This window comes from Canis aureus, chromosome 6 (assembly GCF_053574225.1).
Source record: "Canis aureus isolate CA01 chromosome 6, VMU_Caureus_v.1.0, whole genome shotgun sequence".
NCBI classification, from domain to species: domain Eukaryota; kingdom Metazoa; phylum Chordata; class Mammalia; order Carnivora; family Canidae; genus Canis; species Canis aureus.
In genome coordinates, this window is record NC_135616.1 from 51,556,421 (window position 1) to 51,571,863 (window position 15,443).

Here is a 15,443-nt window from a genome sequence, read left to right on the forward strand (position 1 = left end):
CTCTGTCTTCCTAAGAGACCCTATGTTCTACTAAGTCAGAATTTATCACTCTGCACCATGGTAGCATCTGTCTCCCCGACTATGAGCCAGCCTACTGAAAACAAAAGCTCTTTGCTTTGCACCTCCTGTCCCTCCCCCAGAGTCAGACACACAGAGACGGTGAAATGTACTGTGCTCCAGCACTAATTCATTCTATAAATACTAGAGCACTAGAGCAAAGATGGAAGACAAGAGCTCTGTGCTCAAGAAGTTTATATCCTAATCAAGGAGACAGACAATAAACACACAGATAACTAGGTCAGGATTAGGATCGTGAAGGAAATAAACAAGGTATTTTGACCAACATCAGCAGCAGAATCCTGCTTTAAGAGGAGGGGTCAGCGAGGCACAGGAGAATGAATGCATGAATGAATGAATGAATGAATGAATGAAATTGCAAACACAATGAAGCTGAGATCACAAAGCAACCTTGTCACTAAAGGTCCCTCTATCTTAGGACAGTCTCTATCACCTCAGAGTCCAGTGAGCAGTATATGCTTAAGCCTAGTGCTATATGTACCTGATAGGGGACATTAATTCATCCAAAGATCCCTTTCCATCTGCTTATCTTTGGGGTTGGTGAGGGGGATAGTAGCATTGAGATTATGGACCATGGATCGAGATGATGGATTATGGATTATCCCTGTCAGGATAAAAATGCAGCTATTCCCAAGAGACCACTATGCTGAAGTTCCAAGGCTGGCCGTAGGGACACGATTAAGACTGGTGGAGCCGACATTCAGGCCCCAGGGAGGCGCAGGTGTAAACATTTAATGATGACACATAGGGAGAACTATCACAACAGGGGCGTGTGCACAGGGAAGCGGAGGATAGGAGGGGCAGGTTATTTCTGCAGGGGTGCGGAGGGTGATTAGCAGGGGCAGGCAGGGAGTGTTCCTAAGATTTATTTGGAGTGGAACCTAGACGGAAGGTTAACAGAAGGTTGGAAGCAGCAGGAATGCTTTCAGTGGAGAAAAAAGCAAGAAAAAGGGCAGGCCAAGGTGAAGTGCAAAGGGAGCTCAGTGGTGGTGAGTGGTGCAGGGTGGTGGCAGAGGAGGGCAGATCAGTCAAAGGATGCTAAGGCCAAAGTGGATCCTGTAGGGTCATTGTGATTCTAGGAGGCAACTGGCCAAGAGTCTAGAAACTTGCATTAAAATTCAGATATAGCATTAAGGGGGGGGGGGGTGTATGTCAACTGATGAGTACTGGGTGTTATACACAAATACACAACTGATGAATTATAGAAAACTACATCTGAAACTACTGATGTACTGTATATTGACTAATTGAATTTTTAAAAAATAAAAACTAATTAATGAATTCAGATACAGCTTCTGAAAAAAAAAAAACAGCAAAATTGCCGTGGAAGGTGGAGCAGAGATGGCACTGCAGCCCATATCACCAGGGTTGGGCTAGCCTTGAGGAATACAACCCTCTGTGAAGCATACCTGGTGGGAAGCTAAAGAAAGGAAGGAAGTAGAGTCGATTTCTGGCTTGTCCGGATGGACAAGAGAGGAGAGCTGCCCCCTGAGTTCCTGTTTCAGGTGCAGCTGATGAACCCAGACAGCATTGTTGGGGGAGCTACATTCTGGAAGGTGGGATCCTGGGTAAGGACCTGTCTGTTCCTCCTCCCAAGGTACTGTCCTGCCCCACGGAGTCTCTATAAAACTCTACCTTCCAGCAACAGGTACAGGGAGCACCCCTATGTCAGCAACAGGGGTTCCTAGGGCTCTGAAGAACGCAGCCCACACCTAATGGGGACAGCATCTGTGCTCCCCAGGGGAGGGAGGAATTGCCTGTCATGGTCCCTCCAGGTGTTCTGATGCAAACACCTCCCTGTGAGAGGTCCCACAATGCCAGGCCTAGTGCCTGCCCAGAATGGAAAATAAATGCAGGCACATGGTAAACATAAGATTGTGTCCTAATAATAAGTAATAGCCAGCACGCACAAGTGCTTTACCAGCTTCTTAGGTTATATTGGACAAATAAGACCAACTTCAACTGGTTGTCAGTGCTGGCCGAGGCACAGCACATTAGACTCTGAGTGGGAGCCCCGCCTTATGTGCCTCTGAGAATGAGGGATGTCTCAGGACAGCCTCCTCTCCTGTATGCTTAAGATTCTTCATCTGTAAGGTCTGTTCCCTGATTCCTTTAAAGCCTCAGGTCTGACAGATGAGGACACAAAGCCCTCATGGCAGTAAACACTTGGGAACATGTCTGGTGAAGTGTCCATTCAGAAGCACAAACCTGATTCACAATCTCTCTTAGCTCCCCCACCCTCTGCCCCCCGACACAGACTTCCAGGAAGACAGGGAACAGGTGTGCACAGGGCTCTCCACCCTGCACTCCTGCACCCTGCCTGCTGCCTGGGGCTCCATGATTTACTTCCTCATGGAATTTCCCGTGTCATAAACCTGCACCTTCACCCCCTGCCTCACCCCTCCCTTGCGGACATACATGTCATCCGAGTTCTGGTCTCCTCAGGTGCATCCTGGCCAGAAGTCGGCTCTCTGTATCTGGATCTTCACTCCCTTGCCATCCGGTCTCTGGCCCCGTCCCCACTGTGGAAAGGGCTGGCCTGGGTCGGGAACAGAGCGGGGTCAGAAGCGAGAGAAAGAGGGAGAGAAAGAGGGAGAGAGAGAGAGAGAAAGAGAGAATACAACAGAGGAAGAAAGAAACAAAATAAGAACCCAGACGAGCACTGGAGAAGGGGAGAGAAGAGGAAGAGGAAGATGCTTTGGCCATGGAAAGATGAAGGGGAGCACGGCATATAAAGAAGGTTGAGGGGGGAGGCCAGACAGCAGTAGGACAAGGAAGTCGGGGCTGTGGACCAGAGGAAAGGTGATTGCCAGTAAGAGGCAATTGCAGAAACCTGCACTTGCCCTGGCCTAGTTCTTTACAAATTTTAGTGTGAATAAAAATCATTTGGGTGGGGTGGCACACCTGGGTGGCTCAGTTGATTAAGTGTGTCTTGATTTTAGCTCAGTTGTGATCTCAGGGTCCTGAGACAAAGCCCCGTGTCAGGCTCTGCACTCAGGTAAATCCTGCCTAAGATTCTCTCCCTCTGTTCTCTGCTTCCAGCTCTCTCTCTCTCTCTCTCTCTCTAAACAACACCGCCACCCCCATACTTGCATGATCTCGTTCTCTTAAATAGATAAATAAATAAATAATCACTTGGCATGCTTGTTAAAATACAGGTTCCTGGCCCCTATTCCAGACTTCTGATTCCTTATGTCTGAGAGGGCCCTCGAACCTTATTTTTTAGCAAGCGGCCAGGGAGCTTCTGATGAAGGCATTAGCAAACTGTCCTGAGAGCACCTTGTGGCACATCCAACTCTGAGGCAGTCACCCTCAGGATGTGACATTTTAAATGCTTAGTGGCTATACCATGAATGCAAATCTGGGCCCAGCGTTGGGCTGGTTCTGCTCTCCAGCCACCTGACTGAAATCTGGGAGGCTGGCAGGTGCTTCGTGAATACTGGATTCTCATCTGTGGTATGGAAGGTTAAGCTAGACCATCTCTAAAGACCCTTTCGTCTAGAAGGATCCTATTTTCCTGAAAGGTGATGCCTCTCTAGGTCTAGCTACCTGGATTCTGTATTCAGAGACCAAAAACTTGCTCCAAATTCCTTTCTCTTCTAGCAGTAGGTGAGAAACAATAGTTGCCCATTTGAAGACAGATTTTTTTATGATAATCTTTTTTTTTCTTTTAGAGATTTTATTTACTTATTCATGAGAGATACAGAGAGAGAGAGAGAAAGAAAGAAAGAAAGAGAGAGAGGCAGAGAGAGAAGCAGGCTCCATGCCGGGAGCCCCATGTGGGACTCGATCCCAGGTCTCTGGATCGTGCCCTGGGCCAAAGGCAGATGCTGAACCGCTGAGCCACCCGGGCTGCCCTGAAGACAGATTTTAAGAACCAATTTTGTGCTTTACAACCTGCTTTAAAGTTGATACCACTGTGTTAAATTATGTGTGTATTTTTTTTATTCACATCTTTCTATTTGAGTACTTCTATTCTTTGCAAGGGAGATTACTTCGCTTTAAGGAATTTTTGAAGCATAGACATCAAGATCAAGGTGTCAGCAGGTTTGATTTCTTCTAAGGACTCCATCCTCAGCTTGCAGCAGCTGCCTACTTGCTGTGCCCTCTCATGACCTTTCCTCTGTGCTGTATCCCTGGCATTTCCCACTGTGTGTGCAATTTCCCCTTATAAGGACTCTAGCCATATTGGCTATTTACACCTTTAAAGGCCCTACTTCCAAATAAAATCATTTTGAGGTCCTGGGGGGACAATGATAATTACCTAGAAAAAAATCCTATTCCTCCTTGAGAAGCTGAAGTAGAGCACAGAAAGAAAAATGGGCAGCTGGACACAAGAAGAAATGCTGACCTATTGTCATAGGCAGTCTCCTGTGTCCCTTGATGCATGACAATGTTCCATATAAACTCACGGAGTCTGTTTTGGAACAGGACTGACGCTTTTGGCATTGTTAAATTTCCAAGCACTTTTTTCCTTCAGACAATACCTGGCACCCTGCGTCATCTCTTGAACACTCAGTTTCTTGTTTCTGTTTACTAAAAATGAAAGATCTCCCACATCAACTTTTGAAAATGGCTTCTATTTGGAGGCAATGGGAATGACAAGAGTGAGAAACAGGCTAACATAGTCCGTGGTGGGGCGCAAACTCTATTCAATGTTTCCATTACTATTGCTGGGGTTCAAAACCACTCCAAACCTATGACAAAGCAAAACAAAAACATGTATGATGCCCACAGGTTCTGTGGGTCAGGAGTTCAGAGAGGGACAGCTTGTCTCTGTGCTACAATGTCTGGACTCTGCTGGGAAGACTCGAAGCTTCTAGGTTAGTTGACCTTAGGAAACTGGAATCTTCAAAGTCTCACTCCTCACGTGCCTGGTGGTCAATATTGGCTGCTGGCTGGATTCTCACCTGGGGCAGTTGGCTGGAACCCCCACCCATGGCCCTGCTCTGTGGCTGCTTGGCTGTCAGTGCGAGGTGCCTGGGTTTTAAGAGTGAGCCTCACAAGAGAACCAGACAGGATGCTGTACCGGCATTTATGATCTAGCCTCACTTCTGCTATGGGTTATGTATTAGCCCAAACTGAGATCTTCCCCTTCTAAGGGAGAGGTGTTGAGATCACGTTGTAGGAAAGTAGGAAATGTTTTTGTAGCCATCTTTGGAAAAATACAGTCACTGCAGTTCACCCTCAGACCACAATACTTCACGGTCTTCCCATTTACAAAATATCCTCATCCCCTCTCCCAAGACCACCGAGCCCCATCCCATCCTGACCCCAGTTCCAGGCAGTCAAGCCAGGTCTAGGTGTGTAGAGTTGTTCAGGGCAGCAGCTGAGTCCCACTCTCTGGTCTACACCCCAGTGAGCTAAGTGATCAGCCCCCACCCCAAAGGCAGTGGTGGGGCCTAATCCCTGTGGACCTACAGGGGAACAAGAGATACTCCATGTCATGGGGTCCAAAATGGTTCTGAAACCCAGGTGGCCTATGCTGCCAGTTCCTGATTAGGGCTCAGCTCTGCCACTCTGTCCTCTGTTTCTTTATTCTCCTCCCTCTGAGGTCTCATTCCGTGGCCTGAGTTTGGCCTACATCTGCAGCCGAGTGGTTTTCTCCAGTGAGGGGTTCAAAGGTCTTCTTTCATTTTGTGCTGTTTCTTTGCTTTTAGTCCAAGTGATACAACTCTTTCAAAAACTTTGGGAACATTTTGAGTATTGATTTGTAATGTACTCCATTAGACAAAAAGCTGTGGCCACAAATCTCTCACAGATAGGTCTTTCTCAGCCTTTGACACAACATGAGGCTCCTGTGGAACAACACAGATTGGAAACCCCAATAAGATTTTTGAAATTTTTGGAAACCCTAATAGTGCAGAGAGAGAGATTACATTCTAAGAGCCTCTTTGGCACAAGGGTAGCAGATCTTGGAAGGGCAGTGATGTGGGAAAGCAGAGCCCACATTTCCAATCAAAGTCAAAAGCCAGGAGGAGGGCGGGAAGTGGTACCTCTACGGGAGAGACAAAAGCAAATCCTCTCTGGAGGAAGGCTTGGCCGAGGTAGCCCACAGGACTTCTACCATTAAGCTCAGTTAATGAACTAATGAAGATGACCAAGCACACAAGAGGTCACAGCACTAGTGAGGGTGGACTTAGATACCCAAGAATTGCATATACTGGAGTTATCGGATGAAGAAAATAAGCTTATTATGAAAGAGATGGCTCATGAAGTATGGCTGCAATAACAAAGATTAGCAAGAAACCACCAGCAGTGAACGATTTTAAAAATAGCATGCCACAAATTGCTTCTTTACTAAACATGGCAGGGAACCTACCTCTAAATGGAAGAAATCGGGGAGGCTGTCAACACATGGAAATGACCAGCATCGATAATGAGACATTATCATCATCATCTTGTGCCTCCTGATGTGACTGATGCACTACAAAGGATACAGCATCTCACATGCATTATTCCTGCCAAAGAGAAGTTGAATCTAAACCCAGTCATGCGGAGACCATTTGAAAACTCCAAACTGAGGGACACTTTATAAAAAGACCTGGCTTGAACTCCTCAAAAAATGTCAGAATGAGATGAGAACTTTTTTTAAAGGCTTCGAAACTGTTCTAGATTTTAAGTTAATGAGATGAGTAATTCTTGATTCTTTCCTGGATTGGGAAAAAAAAGATCAAAACATTTAAAAATATTATTGGACAAATGGGGACATTTGAGTTTGGTCTATATGTTAGGTAATATTATGTTTCAATGCTACATTTCCTGAATGTGATATTTCTACACTTCTCTCTAGGACAATGCCCTTGTCCTTAGAAGACATGTATTAAGATTAAGGAGAATAATAATTGAATTCTCTATGACAAAGACTGTCAAATAATATTTGTGTGATTGTGCACATTTGTGGACAGAAAAGCATGAAGCAAATTGGCAAAATGGTAACAATTGACAAATGTAGATAAAGAGTAAATGGGTATCCACTGTGCTATTCTTGCAACTTTTCTGTAGCTTTGAGTTTTTTAAAAAGTAAAAGGAAAATATTACCAACTGTAAAGAGTAAGTAGCATGGACTGTGTTAATTATCCGTATTAACACTTGCACATGAGTGTTGGGGCATTCCTCTCTGTAGGCCAAGGCAAAGCTTCTTACTACCCACTTCAGGCCAGGCACAGTGAGATGAGATAACTTTTTCAAGGTCACAAAGAAAAGTGTTTAAGTGTCCAATAAGCAGAAACCAGAAAGCCAGAACCTTCCTGTGTACATAAAAATACCTCCTTTACCTCGACTTAATAGAAAAATTCAAATAGAGGATTATGCTTCTTTTTGTATCAGTGAATAATCTACTGCATAGATAAAAGATGAATTCAGGAAGAGAATATACCAAAACTAAAAATTCTAAAAAATGAGATTAGGTATGCTAGGGTGCTGGGATTCAAGTTGACATTCTTTGGCATTTTCCTTTCATTCCTTTGATGTTTGGCCAGAGGGAGAGCAAGAAAAGAGATTAGCGCTGCTATGAATAACTGCGCTCTACCAACAATTTAAGGAGTCACTGGAGCAGAACACTGCTCAGACTTCAGTATCTCTCAGCTACACATTCTCCTTCCCTTTATTTATCCCCCATGGGTCACCATCTCCTGCAAATGCCAGCCATCTGGCACCACTTGGCCACTGGCTAGCTCAGATCCTTTGGACCCAACCTCAGGCCCACAGCAAGTCAACGTGACATATATTCCACAAGTGTGGAGGAGAGGAGCCCAGGGAGGTGGCTCGGCCAGACCACTTGGAGCCAGAAGAGTGCTCTGTAATTCTGAAGGACCAAACACACTCCCCACTTGGAGTTCCCAGACTCAGGGCTCAAGTGTGAGCTTTTCTCTTGCTTCTTTTAGAGGTGATCGCCTTCAAGTTCTGTTTTTGTAACTAATGACATATGTGTGATTTCACGCATAATACATTAAACAGCAGTTTTAGAAATCTAGTAAATTTTCTGGTTGACCTAAAAAAAAGCCTTGTTGTGGAGGAGATACTGACTATCCCAGGAAACGGAGTCTGATGTGTGCTGAGCTTCTGTGACTCCAAAGTCTTGTCAGACACAAGTCATGGACAGCAGAAAGTTGCCTAGGACATTCACAAGACTTCCCATCAATGAAAAGTACATCACAGGGAGGACAGTGGTCCAGTAAGTCCTAATAGAGGACATAAAAAGGTGGATTGATAGAGAAGTCTCTGACTGGAAAGAGGTCATGGGATTTTGTGTGGCCAACATAGAGATGTACACCATAGAGATGGTAGTTCTCTTTCTGCTCTGCCTTAAAGAGAAAAGTTAGGCACAAGAATGACAGAAGAGAAGGGTCTGGCCCACTCACCTCTCCAAACAGCCACCCCATTCCTCGAGCCCACTCACACACACAGACACACACAGATACATGTGCACACACACACACACACACACACACACGGTCATTTCTCTAGTAGCAACAGGAGCTAAAACCCTGATGGGACTTGAACACTCTGTGACCTGCATAGCCAGGTTCTGCTTAAGGTTAGTTATTATTTCTTCATCAAATCATAATTAAGAAGAAAAATTAAAGGTCATTGTCTTTATTGGTACATCTTAGCTCTAAAAATAATTTTATCTCCTACAGTGTACTGCTTAGATGTGGAGACATGGAAATAAGTGACATGCAGTCCCTTCTCTCCAAGTGTTTGTGGTGGTGTCAGTATGAAACCAGGGCAATGAACAACCCAGAAGAGAGGTGGACAATCCAGAATGGATAGAGGATGATTCATGAGGCAGCACCCCAGTGAGTATGGGAAGATAGAGGAGCCATACCTAAAAGCTAGATAAGGAATATCTCCTTCACAGAGACAGGAGGGAAGGAGGAGAGAGTAGATAATGATGCAGTGTGTATACAACCAACTCACCAACAGTGGGACTCTCAGTTGGTGATGGAACCACTTTAAACCTTGCTGGATTTGTCATTGGCATAGTCGCAGAAGTTTCCAAAGTGGGTGGCTTACATTAAGACAAAAGAGAGATACAGAGAGAGAGAGAGAGAAATAACTTAGAATCATTAGATTAATGATTTGTAAAGAATGTCCTTAATTATAGTTAGGGGTTATTTCTTCAAGGAAATCATCCTCTGTGGATACATTCTTAAGTGTGGTGATTAACGTCTTTGAAGTTAACATTTTTAATAAAAGTTCCACTGTTTTTTAAGAATATAACTCATTGTTTATATAACAGGATAAGGCAATGAATTACATAAGTGAGTCCTAAAATATAAGGTAGAGATAAATCCTGGAGAATGAACAAAGAAATACAAACATCTAGGTCAAATACTTTCTGTCAGTAATTTACTAGTTTAAGTACAATCCAGTCAGTTGGATCTTCTAAGCCTGAGTTGTGCATTGACTAAATCCAGGCCTGCAGAAGTCCTGCAATCCTGATAGGACACAGAAAGTAGAGGTGGCTTTGCCTTGAGTGTCACAAAGCCTTTGACTAGAGGGTGAAAGGTATATTCACTCTTGAGCTATTTGTTTTAATCAGAGTTAAAAGACTCTGGAACTGTCAGGATCAGGAAAAGTCCCTTGCTGTTCAAGCTTCAGAGGAAAGCAGAGAATGAGGGGTGAGGCAGCACCTGTACCTGGTCATCTCACCAATGAGAATGAGATTACTTATGGTCACAAATACGCATCTGATTGCTCCCTCCATTGGCTTCTTTCCAGTCCCAGACTGCCATCAGTTCAGTAACATCTAGTCCCTTCCAGGTATCTTCCAGGGTCTTTGCTCTTTTTAGTTTGTTAACATCTTAACTCAATTTGAACATCAGCTAGTTTTCAAAAAAGAAAAATTTAGATAGAGGAACAAAATAGATTCCCACACAGACCTAATTCTTTTCTTCCTCAGATTCTCCGAGTATCAGGAGATACTAAGGAATAGAATAATGAGTGCCCCATGGATGATTCTGGCAAAGCAAGTCCCAACTTTGGCATCCCAACAATCAGAGTTGGTAGTCAGCATCGAGCTAGGCAGGAGTTTCTCCACTACTGAGCAGATTAGATTTCAAAAAATGTGAATAAAGCCATTTGTTCATAAGTCTATAGTGAGGCTACATAGTAACCAATGTGCATGTACAATATAGAAGAAAGATATGCAGCTTCCTGGGTTCAAATCCCAGCTCTACCATTTACTACTTGTGACCGGCTGTATAATCCCTCTGTGCCTCAACTTTCTTATCTTTAAGATGCGGGGAAGGAATAGTATCTCCCTGATGTGAGAATTAAATTCATTCATACACTTAGAACAGGACCTGACAGATAAAAAGTGTTCAATAATTGTCAATGCTATCTCTAAAAACTTAAATTTCCCCCAAAAGAACCATAGATATTGCGGGCACCAGTTCCAACTCTTCTGTATTATTTCAAATCTTTTAAAAACATGATTTCTCTTATTTTCACTGCATATAAAGTTTATAAGGGACTAAGTCTTCAACAACTATGGACATTTTCATAAATCTAAGTTAGGATCCTGATATCTGAACAATGAAAGAGACTTTTCAATAAAACTGCATGCCTATAATATCAAAGTGGTATTACATGTTACAGCTTTTTTTTTTTAACTCATTCTGATTTGCTTTGCCTTTCAAAAAAAAAAAAAAAAGCAAAACCCAGAAAACATACCATGAAGCCATGGTATGGCTTAAGCCATAAATGATGGCAAAACTAAAACAGCCACAGGTGAAGGCTAGCAACACCTGTTTGTGGATGGAGCTGATACGCCTTAGCGCTGGTACATAGCTTTGTATCCATGAAAACTAATAAGTTGAAACCCCCAGCTCTCCAGCTCTGAAGGCTTCCTTTCCCACAATGTCATGCAGGAGAGCAGACTAGAACTCATCTGAGATGTCATGTTGAGTACCAGAGATAGACCAAGGCCAGACAGCAAAGGGTACCCGGCTGGAACTCCATTTGAGTGTTAATTCCAGGACTCACCCCCATCAAGAATGAAGCAGAAGCACAGGATACCACATCAGAGCTGGAGTGAGAGAAGAACCCAGTGTGCTGACGAATCTGACATGAATTGCAGGGACTGATGGGAGGAAAGAGCTACTTACAGAGGTACCAGGAAGACAGAGACTCTTTTGCTTTTCATTGGGTTTCTCTTTCTTAGTTAATGGCTCCCTTATTGTCCTGATGATAAAAGAAAAAGATTTTCATTAAAAATTTTCAGGCAATTAAGAACATGTTTATGTTTTATGTTTAAAAACATAAAAATTTCCTCTAATCCTGCTACATGGGGTTTATATTGGGCTGTATAACCTTCCAGATATGTTTTCTTTGTGTGATCATGTATACTTTTCCAATGCACAAAGCAAGACCCCTTTTGGAAGTCTGAGGCTGCAACCCACAGACCTGACCCCATCTGTCCTACCAAGACAACCAAAGTTCACACTTGCTTTCTGACTCTCCCAGCCTCAATGTCCATTTGTAACATGAGAATAAGATCATTATCACCTATCACTCCACCTTAATATGTTAAGGATTTTTTTAAGATTTTATTTATTTATTCATGAGAGACAAAGACAAAGGCAGAGACATAGGCAGAACTCGATCCCGGGACCCCAGGATCACGACCTGAGCCAAAGGCAGACACTCAACCACTGAGCCGCCCAGGTGCCCCATGTTAGGTATTTTTAAAATAAAATTACCTATGTACTTTGGACTTCGGGGGTTGTTCTCTATCTAAAAATTAAGGTGTATGATTCTTACTATAGTCCTTCCCGTTGATGCGATAGAGAAATGATAGAAAGTGAAGACAAACAATGAATATTTATACTTATTGTAAAATACCTATTTAAATCCTCACCTGAAAACACACAAGCCTGTGACTTGTTAATGGCACACTGCTACAGGCACAGTGTAAAATTTTGGTTGTTGGAGATCCATGTAGGGCTTATCTAGGTTTAGGGCTTTTATAGTATCCAGTACATATCAAATCAGTCTTTGGATAAATAAAATTGTGGCTTTTGTTTTTCACTCAGCTGAAGTAAATATGCTTGTTGTTTTCCTCTGGCTGTCCTCTTTAATTACAGTGTGTTTGTTGAACCACAACAGGTGGCACTTATAAATGTGGTATCACGCCCAGAGGAGGAATGGTAAAGCCTACTCAAGAAGCTGACCAGGCTTAGCCAGAACGTGCCCTAGGAGCAGGATGTCAGCCCAAAATAAACAAGAGGTGGGCAACCTGCTGTATAGCATCTGATTTCCAAAAGGTAGGATATTTACAATCTCAAGTTCTAATTCAAAACTGCCTAGGTTTCAATCCCAGATTCACTCCTAAGTAGCTTATGCCTTTAAGTTGGTATAAAATAGAAATAGTAATAGCACAGTATGGAGGCAAACAGCAAATAAGTCAAGAACTTAACAGTGGTGGCCAGATGTGGTCAACATTCAGCAGATGCTGGGTATGTGGATGATGCCCCGGTTTTCCTCACCTCGTTTTCATTGTCACATGTGCCCAGCATTATAGGGAACACAAAGAGAAAGTTCTGCCATTTATGGAGCATTGTCAGATAGTAGATCAAATCCTTTATTTACATAGTATTATTTAATCCTGACAATAGCTCTGTAAGTATTCTTTTTTTTTTCATTTTTTAACCCTTTATTTTTTATTATTTTTTTAAATAATAAATTTATTTTTTATTGGTGTTCAATTTACCAACATACAGTATAACACCCAGTGCTCATCCCGTCAAGTGCCCCCCTCAGTGCCCGTCACCCATTCACCCCCACCCCCCCCCTCCTCCCCTTCCACCACCCCCAGTTCGTTTCCCAGAGTTAGGAGTCTTTATGTTCTGTCTCCCTTTCTGATATTTCCCACACATTTCTTCTCCCTTCCCTTATATTCCCTTTCACTATTATTTATATTCCCCAAATGAATGAGAACATACAATGTTTGTCCTTCTCCGATTGACTTACTTCACTCAGCTCTGTAAGTATTCTTAAGGTATTCTTAATGCCCTTTTTCAGGTAAAACAAAAAACAAAACAAAAAAAAAAAAACTCAGACTCAGAGAGATAAACTTGTTTAGCATCAAAATATCTATAAAGTTATTTCTCTAGAGAAAAGAGAAAGGGGACACTTAAACATTTTTAAGTGCCTCTCATTCTCTATGTACTTACCTCACACATGGAAACCAAATAAATTCTATCGAAATATTTATGGCACCCAGTGTTGGTGAGGGTGTGCAGAAACAGTCACTCTTGTACCATTGCTAAGAGCTATCAAAAACAGGTGATGTCTATGCCCTTTAGTCTAACAGCTGTAATAGAGGGATTTACCACACATTTCCACTGAAACACACTCTCCCAAAATAAAGGTGCCACGATAATCGTGACAACATTGTTTGTAATACCAAAACAAAAGTCTTTCAACATGGAACTAAACAAAGAATGCTATACAAATAATGAGATACCATATAACTTTTAAAGGAATAGGGTAGATAGAAATGGTATCCGAGATAATATGTCATGAGTGTAATTGTAATCATGTATCAACTCTAAGTTCAAAGAACAAAAAATAATCTGTATGGGCAAAGGCCACCAAGGGTCACTTGATTTGATGTGAGTCTAGATTTTAAAAATGCAATTATTTTGGCCAGGATAAAGAAAAGAAGAAAGTCCTTTAGAGTGGAATACCCATTGAGCAGGGAATAATGTTGTGTAGCAAAGAGATCCCCGGTTTTAGAGTTCAAACTCCTGGCTTTGGAGTGGTCAGAGGCAAGGCTCCCCAGAGCCTGTACATGGAAGCACCCAGATTGGCAGGGAAAAAAACTGCATCCCCAAGACATGACAGAGTGACCAACTGGGAGGAGAGATTTCTTTTGAAGTCTCAAGTTACCTACCTCTGAAATTGGATAATGGACACCAAACTGTTTCACTGAGACTGACAAATCAGGAGTGTTGGAGTGAATTGAAGGGAGATGATATAAACAGATCAGGTTCGGTGTACAGATAATTTCTTTTTACTTTCTTATAGACATGGTTTTTCAACGACCTGGGCTCACATAATTATACGGACATAAATAGTGGGAAGTATTAAAAATGAAGAGCTATTTTAAAAGGTAGTTGTCATTGTCAAAACTAATGATTTTTATTAATTTTTACTTGTTTATATTTATTTTTAAAGATTTTATTTATTTATTTGAGAGAGAATGAGAGAGCATGAGCAGCGGGGGGAGAAAAGCATGTTCCCTGCTGAGCAGGGACAACCCCCACCCTCCCGACATGGGGCTTGATCCCAGGACCCTAGGATCTAGCCTGAGCCAAAGGCAGATGCTTAACTGACTAAGCCACCCATGTTCCCCAGATTGATGATATATAAACCTTCCCATTCAAACCACATAAAATTCTAGATCGTAAATAGCAAAGCTCTCAAATCTATAGCTGACTTTGCATGCAAATAAAGGAATTCCCCAGAGAGTGTTGAAAATAAGACTATTTAGGGAGGGTTAACTTTTATTCTTTATGCCCATGGAAAAACCACATGAGAACAGGAGACAATCCCATGAACTACACAAGGTGGAAGGATGAATCCAAGACCCCTGCATAAATCCAGGACACTGAACTTCTATCCTCCATGAAGAACAAGAAAAAAATCTGCCTACCAACAAAGGAGGCATAAAACAATACTTACACATATTCCAAGGTTCTTTGGGGAAAAAAGTCTCCTCTGAGAATTCATAACCCCAACCTGCCCTCATATGGATTTGGAATTCACATTGACACTGTCTGTATATTCTCAGAAACTCCAAAAGAAAAAAATGAACAGAAAATGGCCCTACGTAGGTAACAAACTCAAGCTAGTAGCAGACGCCAAAATAAACCATATCTGGAGGGATAGTTATTCAACACAGACCTCACAGGAATCCTACAGATAAAGCTAAGCTGAGCATAAGCCCAAAAGCGAAAAAATATAAAGAGTGTGAGTAAATAAGCCAGCATGAGCAGGAGTCAGCAAAAATAAAAAGAGCTCTCAGATGCATTGGAATTGAGATAACACAATCGCTGGTTACAAAATGTACAAATTTATAAAAATAAGTATTTTTAAAATATTAGTAAGTTAAAGATAGAATTTTAACATAAAAAAATAAGATGACTATGAGAAAACAAGCAATTTTCAAAGAAATTTAACTTCTAGAATGGAAAAAGGTGCGATTGAATTTAAAGCTAAGTCAAAGAGTAGATTAAATACATCTGCAGGAAGAATTGAACCAAAGGAACCTAAGTAGATAGATCTGAATAAAGAAAACAGGCTTCAATGCAGAGAAAGAGATTTAAAATATGAATGAGAAGGGAAATAACATA

At 42.2% G+C, this 15,443-nt stretch overlaps 1 protein-coding gene across 7 annotated transcripts in view; it reads right to left on the reverse strand.

Moving 5' to 3' along the window:
- Positions 1-4,637: 4,637 nt before the first annotated feature.
- Positions 4,638-15,443, reverse strand: part of LOC144316098 (uncharacterized) — a 61,626-nt gene continuing 50,820 nt past the window's right edge. For 6 of the 7 annotated variants that reach the window (XR_013381901.1, XR_013381900.1, XR_013381899.1 and 3 more), the window contains 4 exons: positions 11,193-11,268; positions 9,001-9,091; positions 6,401-6,539; positions 4,638-5,876 (listed from right to left, as the gene is read on the reverse strand). The gene's annotated coding sequence lies outside the window, so the exon portion shown is untranslated. The remainder of the gene's footprint in view (positions 5,877-6,400; positions 6,540-9,000; positions 9,092-11,192; positions 11,269-15,443) is intronic. The other variant, XM_077901574.1, reaches the window with a different exon arrangement.